The 20,301-nt window shown below is 36.9% G+C and overlaps 1 protein-coding gene across 2 annotated transcripts in view; it reads right to left on the bottom strand.

Annotated features, from left to right (window-relative positions):
- Positions 1-2,784: 2,784 nt before the first annotated feature.
- C12HXorf21 (chromosome 12 CXorf21 homolog) overlaps positions 2,785-20,301 on the bottom strand; it is a 111,058-nt gene continuing 93,541 nt past the window's right edge. For both annotated transcript variants that reach the window (XR_002729778.2, XR_002729779.2), the window contains exon 3: positions 2,785-3,198. The gene's annotated coding sequence lies outside the window, so the exon portion shown is untranslated. The remainder of the gene's footprint in view (positions 3,199-20,301) is intronic.

Here is a 20,301-nt window from a genome sequence, read left to right as displayed (position 1 = left end):
TATTCATGCTATCTTTACTGTTTTTTTTTTTTTTTTTGTTTAGAGATGGAGTCTCGTTCTGTCGCCCAGGCTGGAGTGCAGTGGCCGGATCTCAGCTCACTGCAAGCTCCGCCTCCTGGGTTTACACCATTCTCCTGCCTCAGCCTCCCAAGTAGCTGGGACTACAGGCGCCCGCCACCTCGCCCGGCTAGTTTTTTGTGTTTTTTAGTAGAGACGGGGTTTCACTGTGTTAGCCAGGATGGTCTCGATCTCCTGACCTCGTGATCCGCCCATCTCGGCCTCCCAAAGTGCTGGGATTACAGGCTTGAGCCACCGCGCCCGGCCAATTCATGCTATCTTTACTGTTGAAGGTGTTTGAAATGTTTACACTGCTGATAAAGTGTCTGAAGTCTTCAAAAAGAAAACCAGTTACATTAAATGTGTTATTGGAGCTTAAATTGTTTAAGGAAATTTAATTAAGACAGCATTTAATCTCTATGTGTTTAAGAAAAAAATGACTGCCAGATTTGTTCACTAGACTTGTAAATAAAGCAAAATCCAAGTGATCTTTTTACTCTACACACAAAATCTCTCTGACTTTAAAGACTCCATCAAGAAATGGAAATACATTTAGTTAAATAAATATTGCAAACTTTTCAAGTATCCCAGTAATCAAAAATGCACATCGAGACAACAATAAAAGACCATCGTTTATTACCAAATTAGCAAAAGATTCTTTGTCAGGATTCCTATTTGGGGTAATTGTGCAATGGATAAATGCTAGGAAAAAATCCTACATTGTGGACAGAAAATACAGTAGTAAAACACTTTAGGAAGTGATATGAAATAAGTATCCGGAGTGAAAAATGTTCATGATGCAATTTAATTTCTGGGAATTTATCTTAAAGAAGTAGTTATAAATATTTACAACAGAGATGCTACTTTAAAATATGTTAATATGATTTAATATATATGACTGTTTTAGGTGGCCAGATGCATCCATATGTGTAGTGTGAGGGATGTGGAGGTTGGGATATTATAGCAGGAAAGCATAGCACCCAATAGGTAGTTTTTCAACATTTGCTCCCCTTATGCCCTCCCTCCTCCAATAGTACCCACTGTCCATTGTTCCCATCTTTTGTTAAAAAAATTTATTTTTAATTTTTGTGAGTACGTAGTAGGTGTATATATTTACAGGTTACGTGAAATATTTTGATAAAGGCATGCAATGAATAATAATCACATCAGAGTAAATGAAATATCCATCACCTCAAGTATTTATTCTTTGTATTACAAACAATCCAATTATACTCTTAGTTATTTCAAAATGTACAATTAAGTTATTATTTACTATAGTCGCCCTGTTGTGCTATCAAATAGTAAGCCTTGTTCGTTTCTCTAACTCTATCGTTTCCATCTTTATGTCCTTGTGTTCTCAATGTTTAGCTTCCACTTACAAAAGTGAGAACATGCAGTATTTGGTTTTCTGTGTCTGTGTCAATTCTCTTAGGATAATGGCCTCCAGCTGCGACCATGTTGCCGGACCAAAAAAATAAAAACAAACATGACTTTGGGTTTTTTATGGCTGCATAGTACACCATGGTGTGTATGTATCACACATTTTGTTTATCCAGTTCACCACTGATGGGCATTTAGGTTCACTCCATGTCATTGCTATTGCAAATAGTGCAAGCAGTCCATTTTGAAGTTTTGACTACTAACAGAATTTCTGAGTTGAGAAAACTTTTCAATTTGTCTGATCACCGCCACAACTAAAGCAAAAGTTTTGTAATACAAATGCAAAAGACAAAAGCACATTGATATAGATTTTGAGGGTATAAGATTTTTTAAACTCTTATAATTCCCTTTAGCATGCTGTATTTAAATTTTTAAATTGACAAATAAAATTGCATATATTAGACATTTATGAAGTACAATGTGATGTTTAGATATATATTTACAATATAAAATGATTAAATCATTCGCTAATTAACAAATCTGTAACTTCACACACTTTTTTTTGTTGTGAAAACATTTTAAATCTTCTCTTTTAGTAATTTTGAAATATATGATGCATTATTTATTTATTTATTTATTTTTGAGACGGAGTCTTGCTCTGTCGCCCAGGCTGGAGTGCAGTGGCGGGATCTTGGCTCACTGCAAGCTCCACCTCCCGGGTTCACGCCATTCTCCTGCCTCAGCCTCCCGAGTAGCTGGGACTACAGGTGCCTGCCACCGCACCCGGCTAATTTTTTGTATTTTTTTTTATTAGAGACGGCGTTTCACCATGTCAGCCAGGATGGTCTCGATCTCCTGACCTCGTGATCCACCCGCCTTGGCCTCCCAAAGTGCTGGGATTACAGGCGTGAGCCACCGCGCCCGGCCGCATTATTATTTATTACAGTCACCATTCTATGCAATAGATCACTAAAGCTTATTCCTCCTGTTTAACTAAAATTGTCACGCTTTGATCAACATCTCCCCTTTCCCCATTCACCCCTCTTAGCCTCTGGTAACCACCACTTGATTCTCTACTTTTATGAGTTCAACTTTCTTAGATCCTTTAGCGTACTGTCTAGGTCAGGGTTCAGTTGTACAGGGCAGACTGCACTTTAGCTAGTTCAAGCAGGAAGGAATTTGTATCAGTCCATACTCATGCTGCTATGAAGAAATACCCAAGACTGAGTAATTCATAAAGAAAAGAGGTTTAATTGACTCACAGTTCCGCATGGTTGGGGAGGCCTAAGGAAACTTAAAATCATGGCAGAAGGGGAAGCAGGCACTTTCTTCACACGGCAAGGAGAAGTGCCCAGCAGCAAAGGGGGAAGAGCCCCTTATAAAAACAACAGATCTTGTGAGAACTCCCTCACTATGAAGAGAACAGCATGGGGGAACCACCCCCGTGATTCAATTATCTCCATCTGATCCCACCCTCGACCCATGAGGATTATTACAATTCAAGGTGAGATTACAGTTCAAGGGACACAGAGCCAAACCATATCAGAATTCATTATAGAATTGTGGTAGGCGCTAAAGAAAAAAACTCTAGTTTGAGTTTTCAGAAACAACTTCTATGGACTCACCATGGAACCTGGCTTCAGGGCAGCTGCTGCCTCTTGTGTGATCGGGAGGCTCCTGGCTCCAGAATTGTGTTGTTATTGCCATCTTCAGGAAACCACCATGATCAGGAAACTGCTGCTCCACAGGCGTGTCATTCCGCTACGATTGATACAAGCAAAATGAATGCCCTGAGTCCTGTCTCTCAACATCATGAGTGGGTCCTGAGACCTCTTGTTAATGCTGCCACAGAGGAGTGATTAAATATGGGGCTGCCCATCATAAGGGGCATATTCCTCCCACAGTGACTTCTTGAAACTCATTTGAGCTAATGCAGATTGAGATCTGACCTCTGACCCTTTCCCCATAGCCATTGATGAAAAAAAGTAGCTCATATTCCAAGAAATATGTCAACAGGCCAATACATCAAGATATCTGAAGAACAGGATTCTTTCAAGGGGAAACTATTTGAAAAGATTTCATCTAAAGCAGAAATATTATAACACAGAGAACACTTGTTTTAAAAAAGAATAATAAACATAATACAATACATCTCTTTATGAGAGACACACCTAAATCATCAAGGACATGCAAAGGTTGAAAGCGAAAGGTTAAAAGAAGTCATATAGGGCAAATACTTACCAAGAGAAGCCCAGTGTTTACGTTACTATCAGACAAAATATATATTTTTTTCAAACAAAGCATTATTAGAGTGAGAGCAGGTCAGTACAAATGACATTCATTTTGCCAAAAAAGTATAGAAATTTTTAACTATGAATGAACCTAACAAAATAGCTTCAAAATATGTAGAGTTAAAATTGATAGAACAACAAAAGCAAAAAAAAAAAAAAAAAAAGAAATTGATGCCATTATGGTGGGAGATTTCAATACACCTCTCCCAATTATCAATAGCTTAAGGAGATAAAATTCAGAAAGGATATAAAAAGTCTAAATAATGCAAGTAAAAATCTTGACCTAGTAGACCTACATAGAACTTTGTATCCTGAAATTTGAGAACTTGCATTCTTTTAAAAAATATATTTTGTAATATATATTTTGTAAATGAGACAGTAAAAAAACTGGATCATGTACTGAGCCACAAAATGAGCCCTAATAAATTTCAAAGCATAGGTATTATGCAGACTATTTTCTCTGACAACTCAATTAAATTAGAAAGACAACAAAAATAATTAACAAATATACTTACTATTGCAAGACCATTTTCCATGGGTCTTGTATTTCTGCAAGTCTTATGAGCAGAGGCACTGACTGGCTTTTTCTCAGGCTATCTTTTCAAGGATATTTGTATACCAGACAGCTTTGGAAGATAAAGATAGCATCTCCCTCTAGAGCAAAGGGCAAGCATGCTTACTGTGCAGTATAAAAGATCTGAGTTTCATAAGCTCTGAATTCTTTCCCGTAACACAACTCGCTGTAAATGCACATGTCACCTGGCTCCCTTCATCACCCTGGCGAAATTGGGGTTTGAGGACTCAGCGCATGAAAATGCTGATACACTGACCACTGCTAATGCTGTGTTTTATAAGGTCCTTTGTCACTGACCTGACAGTCTCAAATCTGTCATCATCTATGAACTTGGATGTTAACAAGGATGTTAACTTGTTAGCTTGTAAGTAGGGTAAAATCTCTCGTGATGGGTTGATATCCATGTTTTCAGAAATTTTAAAAACACACTGATAAGTAACTCATAATGAAAATTGTAATATGTTTAAAAGAAAATTATAATAAAAATACCATACATAAAAACTTAAGGCATATAGGAAGAGTACTGCTTTGAAGGAAATGTTATAGCCTTAAATGCTTATTTTAGGGAGGGAAGTTATGAATTAATTAGACATCTGAAAGAGAATATTAGACTAAACATAAAGAAAGTAGAAGAATAATAAAAACAGAGTGTAAATCAATGAAATAGGAGTGACACATGCAAAAATGCAACGAAGACAAAAATTGGGTTTTTGGGGAAAAAAATTGCAAAATAAGTATACTTTCAGCAAGATTCACAAAGAAAAAAAGATAGAGAAAGAGAAAGAGAGGAGGCACCAAAGTAAAAATGATAAATGAAAAATAACCTAACTTAGATATAGCAGAGAATATAAAGATAATAAGCACACATCAACTTTAACAAATTAGGCAAAATGGACAATTTCTAGAAAAATATAATTAGCAGAATTGATTTGAGAAATGCATTATAAGCTTGAATGGTCTTGTTAATATTAAAGAAATTAAAGCAATAATTTCAAATCTCTTTTAAAGCAAATACCAATCTCAAAACAGATAATCTTACTCTCATTCAAATGCTTTCAGAGAATATAAAAAGAAAAAAAGGGATTTCTTCCCTAACTCATCTATTAATCCTGCATATATCTGAGATCAAATATGCATAAAAACAGTACAAAAAAGGAGCATAACAAACCTATTTTGCTCATTAATATAGACTTAAAAAAATAGCATTTGCAAAAATTCTCAATAAAATACTAGCAAGCCAAATCCAGCTGCACATCAAAAAGCTAATTCACCACGATTAAGTAGGCTTCATCCCTGGGGCACAAGGTTGGTTCAACATATGGAAATCAATAAATGTGATTCATCACATAAACGGAACTAAAAAACACATGATTATCTCAATAGATGCAGAAAAAGCTTTAGATAAAATTCAACATCTCTTTGTATTAAAAACCCTCAACAAATCAGGCATTGAAGGAACATACTTCAAAATAATAAGAGCCATCTATGACAAACGCACAGCCAACATCATACTGAATTGGCAAAAATTGGAAGCATTCCCCTTGGAAACTGGAATAAGACAAGGATGCCCTCTTTAACCACTCCTGTTCAACATAGTTTGGAAGTCCTAGCCAGAGCAATCAGGCAAGAGAAAGAAATAAAAGTCATCCAAACAGGAAGGAAGGAAGTCAAACTATACTTGTTTGCAAATGACATAATCCCACAACTAGAAGACCCCATAATCTCTGCCCAAAACCTCCTTGATCTGATAAACAATTTCAGCAAAGTTTCAGGATACAAAATCAATGTACAAAAATCAGCAGCATTCCAATCTGAGAGTCAAATCGGAAAATTATCCTATTCACAATAGCCATGAAAAGAATATAATACCTAGGAATACAGGTAACCAGAGAGATGAAAGATCTCAACAATGAGAATTATAAAACACTGCTCAAAGAAATCAAGGCAGGGAGCAGTGGCTCACACATGTAATCCCAGCACTTTGAAAGGCCGAGGCGGGTGGATTGCCTGAGGTCAGGAGTTTGAGACCGGCCTGGCCAACATGGTGAAACCCTGTCTCCACTAAAAATACAAAAATTAGCTGGGCATTGTGGTGGACACCTGTAATCCCAGCTACTCGGTAAGCTGAAGCAGGAGAATTGCTTGAACCCAGGAGGTGGAGGTTGCAGTGAGCCAAGATCACACCACTGACCTTCAGCCTGGGTGACAAGAGTAAAACTCGATCTCAAAAAAAAAAAAAAAAGAAAGAAAAAAGAAAAGAAATCAGAGATGACACAAACAAATGTAAAAACATTCTAAGCTCATAGATAGGAAGAATCAATATCATTAAAATGGCCACACTGCCCAAGGCAATTTACAGATTAAATGCTATTCCTATCAAACTGCCAATGACATTCTTCACAAAAATAGAAAAATCTATTTTAACATTTATTTGGAACCAAAATAGAGCCTGAATAGCCCAAGGCAATTCTAAGCAAACATAACAAAGCTCGTGTCATCACGTTACCTAACTTCAAACTATACTACAAGGCTACAGAAACCAAAACAGCAGTTTGGTACAAAAACAGACACATTGGCCAATAGAACAGAATAGAGAGGTCAGAAATAATACTATATACCTACAACCATCTGATCTTCAACAAAGTGAACAAAAACAAGCAATAGGGAATGGACTCCCTATTCAACAAATGGTACAGGGCTAGCTGGTTAACCATATGCATAAGACTGAAACTGGACCCCTTCTTTATACCATATACAGAAATCAACTCAAGATGGATTAAAGACTTAAATGTAAAACCTAAAATTTTTAAAACCCTGGGAGAAAATCTAGGAACTACCATTCTGGACATAGTAATGGGAAAAGATTTCATGACGAAGATGCCAAAAACAATTACAAAAAAAAAAAAAAAATGACAAATAGGACCTAATTAAGCTAATGAGCTTCTGCACAGCAAAAGAAATTATTAACAGGGTAAACAGACAGCCTACAGAATGGGAGAAAATATGTGCAAACTACGCCTCTGACAAAGGTTTAATATCCAGAATCTATAAGGAACTTAAGCAAATTTACAAGTTAAAAAAAAAACCACCAACCCCATTACAAAGTAGACAAAGGACATTAACATTTTTCAAAAGAAGACATACATACGGCCAAGAAACATATGAAAAAAAGCTCAGCATCACTGATCACTAGAGAAATGCAAATCAAAACCGCAATGAGATACCATCTCACATCAGTCAGAATGACCATTAGAAAGTCAAAAAATAACAGATACTGGTGAGGTTGCAGAGAAAAGAGAGCACTTATACACTGCTGGTGGGCGTGTAAATTAGTTCGGCCATTATTGAAAGCAGTGTGGTGATTCCTCAAAGATCTAAAGACAGAATTACCATTCAACTCAGCAATCCCGTTATTGGGTATATAAAAAATGGACTATAAATCATTCTGCCATAAAGACACAGGCCGGGCATGCTGGCTTGGCCAGGCATGGCAACTCATGCCTGTAATCCCAGCACTTTGGAAGGCCAAAGTTGGTGTATCACCTGATGCCAGAAGTTTGAGACCAACCTGGCCAACATGGTGAAACCCTGTCTCCACTAAAAATACAAAAATTAGCCAGGCATTGTGGTGCACTTCTGTAGTGCCAGCTACTCTGGAGGCTGAGGAGGAGAATCGCTTGAACCCGAGAGACAGAGGTTGCAGTAAGCTGAGATCATGCCACTGCATTCCAACCTGGGTGACAGAGTAAGACTCTGGAAAAAAAAAAAAACCCACGCATGTACACATATGTTTATTGCAGCACTACTTACAAAAGCAAGGACAAGAAATCAACCTCCATGCCCATCAGTGATAGACTGGATAAAGGAAATGTGGTACATAAACACCATGAAGTACTACACAGTCATAAAAAAGAATGAGATCATGTTCTTTGCAGCAACATGGATGGAGCTGGAGACCATTATCCTAAGCAAATTAGTGCAGAAACAGAAAACCAAATACTGCATGTTCTCGCTTATAAGTGAGAGCTAAACAACGAGAACACATGGACACAAAGAGGGGAACAACAGACACTGGGGCCTACTTGAGGGTGGAGGGTGGGAGGAGAAGGGAGATAATAAAAAGAAAACCCTATCAGGTACTATGATTATTACCCAGTTGACCAAATAATCTGTACAGCAAACCCCCATGGCACGCAGTTTACCTACATCCTGCACATGTGTTCCTTGACATTGGTCTTGGCAAAAAATTTTTTGATATGACACCAAAAGCTCAGGCAATAAAGGCAAAACCAGATAAGTGAGATTCCATCAAACTAAAAAACTTCTGCACAGCAAAGGAAACAATCAAAGAAATGAAAGACAACCTAAAGAATGGGAGAAAATATTTGCAAACTATCTGATAAGGGGTTGATATCCAAAATATGTAAATAACTCATACAACTTAATAGCAAAAATAATAATAATAGGCCAGGCATGGTTGCTCACGCCTGTAATCCCAGACTTTGGGAGGCCGAGGCGGGCAGATCACCTGAGGTCGGGAGTTTGAGACCAGCCTGACCAACATAGAGAAACCCTGTCTCTACTAAAAATAGAAAATTAGCCGGGCGTGGTGGCACATGCCTGTAATCCCAGCTACTCGGGAGGCTGAGGCAGGCGAATCTCTTGAACCCGGGAAGTGGAGGTTGCTGTGAGCCGAGATTGAGCCACTGCACTCAGGCCTGGGCAACAAGAGCAAAACTCTGTCTCAAAATAATAATAGTAATAATAATAGCAATAATAAGAAGAAATAACAAATAACCCAATTTAAAAATGGTGAAGGACTTGAATAGACATTTCTCAAAAGAAGACATACAAATGGTGAACAGGTATATGAAAAGGGACTCAATATCACTAATCATCAGGGAAATGCAAATTGAAACCACAGTGAGATAACACCTCACACCTGTTAGAATGGCAGCTCCCAAAAAGACAAAAGAAAACAAGTGTTAGCAAAAATGTGGAGAAAAGGGAAGCCTTGTACACTATTGGTAGCAATGTAAATTGGTATAGCAATCATGGGAAATTGTATGGGGGTTCCTTGAAAAATAGAACTACCATAATACTCAGCAGTCTCGCTTCCAGATATACATCCGAAGGAAATAAAATCTCTATCTTTAAAAGATAGCTCCATTTCCATGTTCATTGCAGCCTTATTCACAATAGCCAAGAAACTAAAATAATTTAAATAAAGGGCAAAATATATATATGTTACATGTATGTAATATATATGCCCATATATTGTATGTAATATATATGTCCATATATACTATATATTATATATGCCTATATATAGCTTGCAAATATTATATTATATATGCCATATATATATATATATATAATGTTGGAATATTATTCAGCCTCAAAAAGAAGGAAATTTTGTATTTGTGACAACATAGATGGACCAGGAGGTCATTATGATAAGTGAAATAAGCTAGATATAGAAATACAAATACTGTATGATCTCATTTACATATGAAGTTTAAGACAGTCAAACTCTTAGAAGTAGAGAGTAGCATGGTGGTTGCCAGTGGGAGAGGTAGTGGGGAAATGGAGAGCTTTTGGTCAAAGGGTACAAAGTTTCAGTCATGCAAGATGAATACCTTCTGGAAATCTAATGTACAGCATAGTGACTACAGTTAACAATACTGTGTTGTATGCTTGAAATTTGTGAAGAGAGCAGATCTTAAGTGTTCGCAGCACACACACACAAAATGGTAACAGGCCGGGCACGGTGGCTCAAGCCTGTAATCCCAGCACTTTGGGAGGCCGAGACGGGCGGATCACGAGGTCAGGAGATCGAGACCATCCTGGCTAACACGGTGAAACCCTGTCTCTACTAAAAATACAAAAACTAGCTGGGCGAGGTGGCGGGCGCCTGTAGTCTCAGCTACTAGGGAGGCTGAGGCAGGAGAATGGCGTAACCCCGGGAGGCGGAGCTTGCAGTGAGCTGAGATCCGGCCACTGCACTCCAGTCCGGGCGACAGAGCAAGACTCCGCCTCAAAAAAAAAAAAAAAAAAAATGGTAACTATGTGAGGTAATTGAATGTGTTGCTTAACTTTTTTTAAATTTTATTACTATTATTGTTTTTTGAGACAGAGTCTTGCTCTGTCATGCAGGAGTGCAGTGGCATAATCTCAGCTCACTGCAACCTCGGCCTCCTGAGTTCAAGCGAGTCTCCTGCCTAATCCTCCCAAGTAGCTGGGATTACAGGCACGTGCCACCCCGCCCAGCTAATTTTTGTATTTTTAGTAGAGACGGGGTTTCACCATGTTGGTCAGACTGGTCCTGAACTCCTGACCTCAGGTGATCTCCCAAAGTGCTGAGATTACAGATGTGAGCCACTGTGCCCAGCAATGTTGCTTAATTGTGGTAATCATTTCACAGTGTATATGCATATCAAATCCATCACTTTGTATGTCTTAAATGTATTAGGTTGGTGCAAACGTAGTTGCAGTTTTTGAAATGTTGCAATTTACCATTTGATATTGGAATAAATTCTTAAATAATGTGGTTATGTTATACATAATTTTAGTGGGTTATTCTCGCTTTATGGTTTATTTATTTATTTATTTTGCTAATGACTTATTACTTGCTGTTTATTTTCTGCTTATTTTAGACTATGGAAATGATGTGAGACCAAAAGCAAATTTAAGCGAGTTTCTTATTCGAGTTCAAAACGGGTCCTAAAGCAGCAGAGACAACGCGCAACATCAACATCGCACTTGACCCAGAAACTGCTAACGAATGTACGGTTCAGTGGTGGTTCAAGAAGTTTTGCAAAGGAGACAATGGCCTTGAAGATGAGGGGCGTAGTGGCTGGCCATCGGAAGTTGACCACGACTGATTGAGAGCAGTCATTGAAGCTGATCCTCTTACAGCTACACAAGACGACGCAGAAGAGCTCAACGTGGACCATTCTATGGTCCTTCAGTATTTGAAGCAAATCGGATAGGTGAAAAAGCTCGATAATTGGGTGCCAGGTGAGCTGAGCAAAAAGTTTTAAAAATCATTTTTTTGAAGTGTCGTCTTCTCTTTTTCTACGCAACAACAACGAACCATTTCTCAATCGGATTGTTACCTGCGACGAAAAGTGGATTTTATATTACAACCGGCGATGCCCAGCTCGGTGGTTGAACCGAGAAGAAGCTCCAAAGCACTTCCCAAAGTCAAACTTGCACCAAAAAAAGGTTATGGTCACTGTTAGGTGATCTGCTGCCAGTCTGACCCACTACAGTTTTCTCAATCCCGGTGAAACCGTTACATCAGATAAGTATGCTCAGCAAATCAATGAGAAGCACCAAAAACGGTAACATACGCAGCCGGCATTGGTCAATAGAAACGGCCCAATTCTCCACAACACCGGACCACACGTCGCACAATCAAGGCTTCGAAAGCTAAACGAATTGGACTATGAAGTTTTGCCTCATCTGCCATATTCACCTGACCTCTTGCCAACCGACTACCACTTCTTCAGCCATCTCGACAATTTTTTTTGCAGGGAAAACGCTTTCACAACCAGCAGGATGAAGAAAATGCTTTCCAAGAGTTCGTCGAGTCCCAAAGCACGGATTTTTACTCTACGAGAATAAAACAAACATTTCTCGTTGGCAAAAATGTGTTGATAGTAATGCTTCGTATTTCGATTAATAAAGATGTGTTCGAGCCTAGTTATAATGATTTAAAATTCACTTTCCAAAACCAAAATTACTTTTGCACCTATGTAATACACAATTTTATTTGTCCATAATACCCTCATGAACATAATTGATTATCTTTGACAAAGGAGCAAAAGCAATACAATGGTGAAAACATAGTCTTTTCAATAAATGGTATTAAAGCAACAAGACATGCAAAAATATGAATCTAGACAGATCTTACACCCTTCACTAAAATTAACCCAAAATGGATCATAGACCTAAATGTAAAACACAAAACTATAAAACTTCTAGAAGATAACATAGGAGAAAATCTAGATAACCTAGGATATGATTATGATATTTTAGATTCAACACCAAAATGAACCATGAAAAAAATATCGATAAGTGTTGCACTTTGTTAAAATTATGAAAGCTTTTGCTCTGAGAATGATACTGCCATCAGAATGAGAAAATAAGCCACAGATAGGAAGAAAATATTTGCAGAAGACATGATTAAAGACTGTTATTCAAAGTATATGGAAAAGCTGAAGTCGACAATACGAAAAAGAACAACCCAATTTAAAAATGGGCAAAAGATCTGAGCGTGCTCCTGAGCAAAGAAGATATACAGATGGCAAATAAGCACATGAAAGATGTTCCACATCATATGTCATTAGGGTATTCCAAATCAAAACAACAATGTAATACCACTACACACCTATTAGAATGGCCAAAATGAAAACTGTTGACAGCACCAAATGCTGGTGAGGATATGGAGCCACAGAAACTCTCATTCATTGCTGGTAAGTATGCAAAATGATATTAAATACAGCCACTTTGGAAGATAGTTAGAAGTTTCTTACAAAGCTAAATATACTCTTACCATATGATCCAGCAATCACACTCCTTGGTATTTATCCAAAGAAGTTTAAAACTTATGTCCACATAAAAACCTTCACATTAATGTTTATAGCAGCTTTATTCATAATTACCAAAACTTTAAAGCCACCAAGATGTTCTTCAGTAGTTACATGGATAAACTGTGATTTCTTTTTAGCTCTGAATAATATTTCATTGTCTAGCTACACCACAGTTTATAATATTTTATTGAAAGATGCATCAGCTATCGACACATGAAAAGAAATAGAGGAATTTTAAATGCATATTACTAAGTGAAGGAAGCCAGTTTGAAAAGGCTACATACTGCATGATTTCATCTATGTGACATTCTGGAAAAGGCAAAGCTACAGAGGTATAAAAAAATTCATGGTTGCCAAGGATTGAGGGAAAGGAAGGATGAATAGGCAGAACACAGAAGATTTAGGGCAACAAAACTATCTTTGTATCGTTCTATAATGGTGGATACATGTCATTATATATTTGTCAATACTCACAGAATGAACATCACCAAGAGTGAGCTCTAATGTAAACTATAGACTTTGGATGATGATCTGTCAATGTAGGTTTATCAATAGTAACAAAGTACTATGGGGTATATGGGAACTTTCTGTATCTTCCACTCAATTTTGCTGTGAACATACACTTTCTCTAAAAAATAAAGTTTATTTTTTTAAAAGGAGAAAAAAATGAGTTAAAGGCATGTATAAGCATTTTACAGAAGATGAGATACCTATAGCCATTAAACATATGAAACGATTTTCAGCTTTCTTGGTGGTCTGGAAAATATAAATTAAAGCCAAATGAAATACCATTCTTTATATACTCCATTGGCCATAAATTTAAAGCTTTACCATGTCAAGATTTGGCAAAGATGTTGCCTGACAAGACTTCTTATATATTGCTGTTGATAATGGATTTATCTCTCACTTTAATTTGAAAATTCACATAACCTATGACCCAGCAATTCAACTCCTAGGTGTACACCCAAGAGAAACTCAGTCTCTCTCTCTCTCTCTCTCTCTCTCTCTCTCACACACACACACACACAGTGTCACCAGGCCAACAGTTAGTGAAACCAGTGGGAAACCTAAAAAATGATTAAGTGAGGTATATATGAAACATGTATGGGATAAAGATGCTCAGAGAAATATTAGCATTCTTACTACAAAGTTGAATACTGTGAATCTACTTTCATATATCTATTTTATTGTATGGTGATGCTTTTCATTTTGTACTAAACTTTTGTATGAGAAAGGGATTGTATTAAGTGTAACTAGGAACTGGATTCTCATTTCTCAAGAAAATATGGTGAATGAGTAACTTTTGAGAAAAATATGTATTAACATTTGTCATCAATCATGGGGGTTACAATGTTATTACTGAGTACATGAAAACACAAATCTGCTGAAGAAGCATCAGTAACTACCACAAAATGTTATACTTATTTAAGAAGACTATACCTGAAGAAGATCAAAGGTATATGACACATCGCTTTTCACTGAGATCAAATACCCATGTGAAATTAATTGTGATAATTTTCAGTGCTGAGTTTTCTTGCCATGTACAAAAAAAGGCAAGGCAATAGTTATAAATATGCTTTTAACGTGAACATAAGAAGAATTTCTCATAAAGTTAAATAACCCCAGATGCTTCAAGTAAAAAATAGGTTAATTTCAAAGTTTCTTTCCATTCAATTTATGTAATTAAAGTAAAGCTTTTAAATGTTCATTCTATTGAAGATAAAACATCTGACACTAATGTCAGTATTATTGCAAATTCAATTAAAAAGTTAAACTTTGAAGAAAAAGTTTTTACTTTTGAGAGGATGAAATGATTACTAATTTTGGTAGGGTACAGCATCATAGTAAAGGCAATGTTCTCACTAAATTAAGGAATTTTGAAAGCAAGAAAATACAATAGGTCATAATGAACACAAAACTCTTAATGTATCCAAACAAGAATACTCTACCAGTTGAAATGAAAGCTATTAATATTAAAAGTATTTTAAAAGTATTTTTATAGGCCGGGTGCGGTGTCTCACGCCTATAATCCCAGCACTTTGGGAGGCTGAGGTGGGTGGATCACTTGAGGTCGGGAGCTCGAGACCAGCCTCACCAACATGGAGAAACCCTGTCTCTACTAAACATACAAAATTAGCAGGGCGTGGTGGCGCATGCCTGTAATCCCAGCTAGTCAGGAAAGCTGAGGCAGGAGAATCGCTTGAACCCAGGAGGCAGAGGTTGCGGTGGGCCGAGATCACGCCACTGCACTCCAGCCTGGGACATAAGAGCGAAACTCCGTCTCAAAAAAAAAAAAAAAAATTTATAAACACACAGAATAAGTAAACTATAAAATGTTCGTGATGAAACTAATATTGAAAACTAAAAGTACTTTAACATGGCAACATGAGTCTTCTCAGCTTCCCATCGTCCGATTTTAGAAATGTTTGCACCTTTGAAAAACGACTATGTAGATCAACCTATGTGCCTTACAATAATATTACACTTTTATGTAAATTAGCACTCTCAAATTTGGTCATTGAAAATCTTTAAAGCTTCTAGAAAATTGTGATTATTGAATATAGAACTTGCAAAAGGAAAGACTGGAAATTTATCTTTGCAAAAAAGAAAGGAGAAACTAAACAAATGGAATGATGATAGCACAAATAGTATGCAAGATTTAATTCTGAAATCCTATTACTGGGCTTGGAATATCTCCACTTGTGGGAAGAATATTCTGGTGGAGCTCTGAATTTTAATTGGATAAATGTATTATCATTACCAGAAGAAGACTGAGAAGGTTCTAATTTTGCAACATTTAAATTTGGCAAAACATTCCAAAGTATCAAAAATAGAGACAATGTACTGGACCCATTTTGTCTTGTAAAAATATTTGTTGAAAAACGGAGCTGGGCATGGTAGTGTGCACCTATAGTCCCAGCTACTTGGGAGGCTGAGCTGGGAGGATTGCTTGAGCCCAGGAGGTCAAGGCCAGCCTGGGCAACATAGACCTAATCTCAATATTTTAAAAAACGAAAAGAAAAATGGAGTCAGAAAGACCACCTGGGAAATATACATTTCAATATTTTTAAAAAGTATAAAGCTTGCCACTTAGCAGTTGGAATAATATTTTCTCAAATAAAATATCATGCAACCAGCCATTAGGTGCCTCCTCATGGAAGGACACAACACTACCCATGGATTCTCCTTGGGAAAAGGAAAAGCAAAACCTGTATCGATCAAGCCTATCGATCTCACTACTAATTTAAAAGAAAAACAGAGTATAGAAAAACATGTCAAATAATGCCCTGGGAATAAAATCAGCAAAATCTAGAAAACTGTAGGACAAGTAAAGTGACCAAGTTCCTTCACAAATAAACTGTAAGGAAAACAAAGAAATCAGGATGAACATTTAACTTATAGGTTAAAAGATACTTATAGAAACATATTAACCAATGGCAACATATGAACTTTCTTGGATCTTGATTCAAATTTAAAAAAATAGAAACTCACCAGACACTGCAGAATCACTCCATGTGTCCCATCCTAATCGCAGTCCCCTCTTCCCATCAAAAGTAACCATTATCTTGACTTACAAAGTAATCATGTCCTTGTCTTTCTTGATGGTATTTTCACCCAAATGTGCATCCCTAGATACTCTAATTCAGTCTTTCCCATTTAGAAATAAGTTGATATGCCTTTTAAGTATTTTTAAATCTATAACTCTACCCTTGATCTCTTTCTTTTACTTACAATTTGCCTGTTGAAAAAACTGACACTAGTTTCCTCTAGTCTGAGTTTTGTAGACTGCATATTCACGGGGCACTTTAACATATTCATCTTTCCCCTGTATTTTCTGAAAATTGACAGCTGATTTAGAGGCTTGATCAGACTCAGGTTCCATCCATTGGGTGGTATTTTGTTCTTTAATCAGGAAGCACATAATGTCCAGTTCGTTCTCTTCTAATATATTAGTGGACATTGATGCTCACTTCCTAGCTCCATTTAATTCATTGGAAGGTATAAAATAATGATATTTTAATTCAACAAATGTTCATTAATAGATGAAATATTTTATAATGAATTATATCATTTTATATACTAAATAAATTAATTTTATTTAAAAGTCAATCTAATTTTCTTTTTTAGAGATGGAGTCTCACTATGTTGCTTAGGGTGACCCTGACCTCCTGGGCTTAAGCAGTCCTCCACTTCAGCCTCCAGTGTAGCTGGGACTACAGGCACCTGCCCCCACACCAGGTTTGAATCTAATTTTAAATGAGTGGAAATCCTAGATTATATTTGAAACATTCAGAATTTCAGTTTCTTTTGCATTGAACTGTGAATGGCCCACATGGAGTGATAATAAGTATACTAATCCCTGAAACGATTAATGAGATCAGAAGGGTACCAAATTTACCTGTATCCCTTAAGAAAAAACCTTAGAGATGGCGAAAATTGCCAAATCTCTTTCCCCAAAGCTGCAAGACACCCTAAACTTCTTCTTATAAACTACTTATGAACTGCCCCAGGAGGACTGGCAGAGGGTAAAAACTTCATAGCAATTGTATCTTCTTACTATTTTATAATTTAGGGAAGTTTATTTTAGTGGCAGCTCTAAATGTTTTCAGAATTACATATACTTATTTCTGTTCAATCTACGTCATTTATCAAAAAACAATGTTTCTTCATAACATAAGAAGATAGTTGCTACCTTATCTTTTTTTACCTATACCACAAGACATTAGTTAAGATGTAAATATTACTTTCCTGTTTGTATTTCCATAATGTGACTTCAATATCAGATTCTGTGCTCAGAACATGAATAAACAATCTTTCTCTAGCCTAATAAAGTCTATTTTAAAACAAACAGATGTAACTTAAACCACCTTGAACATATAGTTTAATTGTATTTAGAAAAGTGATTTTCCAATTAGAGGAAAGAGTAGAAACATAAATTTAAAATATTTGCAACAAAATATATACTAAAACATATGTAAATATATATGCATGTGTATACAAAGTTCATTTCAATGAATTAAAGTCTCCAAATTCAGGCACATCACCACTCAAGGTATTATCAGCTTAACAAACATAATGACTAAACCACTTCAATCCTTCTCCATATGTAAAGGAACATGAGGGAAATGTTAGAAGTTTAAAGAAATGAAATGTCCAAATTTGTTTAAGTTAAGATCTCAAAAATATGTATCCTGAATTTAGTATTAATCAGGGGAAAATGCTAAACAGACTGTTTAAAGCAAGCTTGTCCAACCCACAGCCCGTGGGCCGCATATGGCCTGGAATGACTTTGAATGTGGCCCAACACAAAGTCATAAACTTTCGTAAAACATTATGAGATTTTTTTTACAATTTTTAAGGTTATCAGCTATTTTTAGTATATTTTATGTGTGATCCAAGACAATTCTTCTTCCGATGCGGCCCAGGGAAGCCAAAAGATTGGGCACCCCTGGTTTAAAGGATGTTGGGTGAGTGCCTACAAAGACTAATTACTGGATGACACATCACAAACCAGTTATGCCAGATCAAGTTCATTGTACTCTTTGATAGGGTCACTAAGCTGATAGCTTAAGAAGGGGCCATAGGCTTAATGTATCCTATTTTCAGGAAGGCATCTGGCAAATGTGTCATAAAATCTTTATTAGTTAGAGTTCTCTAGAGAAACAGAACCAATAGGATGAATACATAGATAGATAAATTTATTATAAGAAATTGGCTCACACAATTATGGAAGGTGACAAGTCCCAAAATATGCAGGGTGTAGTTCCAGTCTGAAGGCCTGAGACCCAGGAGAACCAGTGATGTAGTTCTAATCTGAAAGCTGGCAGCCTCAAGACCCAGGAATAGCCAATGTCTCAGGTTGAGTTCAAAGGCAAGAAAAAGCCAATGTCCCTGTTTGAAGGCAGTCAGGCAGAAGAAATTACCTTACTCAGGGGAGGGTTATCCTTTTTGTTCTATTTAGGCTTTCAATTAATGGCCCTCTCCACGTTAGGGAGGGCAATGTGCTTTACTCAGTCTACCTTGTCAAATGTTAGTCTCATTTAAAATCACCCCCACAGACATACTCAGAACCAAATTTGTTTGACCAGATGCCTGGGCACCCCATGGTCCAGTCAAGTTGTCACATAATAACACATTAGTCAACATAATATCTTTGTGGACAAGACATAGAAATAAGAGCTAGAGGAAAATACAGTCTAGAATTTGTGGACCATAAGTGAGGAGTTTGTTAATGGACCAGTGTCAATCTGTCAGTCCATTTCAGTGTAATGCCTGTGTGTTTCGGCTAAATTTTACACTCTCTAACACTCGGTGCCTAAAAAAGAAAACTTTTTTATTTTATGTGAATAGTGTTTCCATTAAGAAATATATGGCCTACAAGGAGACAGTGTTCATTGTTTTTCCTGTACTGAGGTTTGTCTATTCAGATTTCTATATTTCCCATTCTAGAGAAAGCTGTAGTAGAATGGGGTCTTGGCGTCCTCCTCACAGAGTATATATGATTCAAACCCTTTACAACACTCCTTCCTATGTAAATGTATACAGTTAAGTGACAAAAGGACAGAATAGTACAGTTTCATTTGTTTAAAAATACAAATTTATAGCCAAGCATGGTGGCTCACGCCTGTAATCCCAGCACTGGGAGGCTGAGGCAAGCGGATCACCTGAGGTCGGGAGGTTGAGACCAGCCTGACCAACACGGTGAAACCCCGTCTCTGCTAAAAATACAAAAATTAGCAGTACGTGGTGGCGGGTGCCTATAGTCCCAGCTACACGGGAGGCTGAGGCAGGAGAATTGCTTGAATCTAGGAGGCGGAGGTTGCAGTGAGCCAAGATTGTGCCACTGCACTCTAGCCTGGGCGACAAAGCAAGACTCTGTCTCAAAAAAAAAAAAATATATATATATATATATATAAATAAATTTATATATTTGTACAAGTGTAGACTATTGTGAGCCTTGCTGGCAGGGAATCTGGAAAGGAAAGGGATGCTGAAGTGAGAAGTCATCACTATTTGAATTTCTTTTATGCAATATTCATGAATTAATTTCTTATTCATTAGCATTACATAAAATAAAATGGAGAAATATTTTTGGAATTTCAGAAATTAGCATTGTATCAAATAAATAGTAACAGAAAGAGAGGAAAAAAGTTGGGAAGAAAAAATAAAAGAAGGAAAGGGAAAGAAGGGAGAGAAGAAGAAAAGGAAAGAAATGGAAAGGATGGGAGAGTAGGAGAGGGAGGGGAAAGGATGGAAAGAGGGAGAGAGAGAGAAAGAGAATGAATGAAATAAATTAAAAGAATGAAGGGAGACAGAGAGAAACAAAAAGGAAGGAAGGAAGGAGAAAGAAAGAAGGAAAGAAAGAAAGAAAGAAAGAAAGAAAGAAAGAAAGAAAGAAAGA

This window comes from Piliocolobus tephrosceles, chromosome 12, assembly GCF_002776525.5.
Source record: "Piliocolobus tephrosceles isolate RC106 chromosome 12, ASM277652v3, whole genome shotgun sequence".
Classification (NCBI taxonomy): domain Eukaryota; kingdom Metazoa; phylum Chordata; class Mammalia; order Primates; family Cercopithecidae; genus Piliocolobus; species Piliocolobus tephrosceles.
This window is presented reverse-complemented; position numbering and strand designations above follow the sequence as displayed.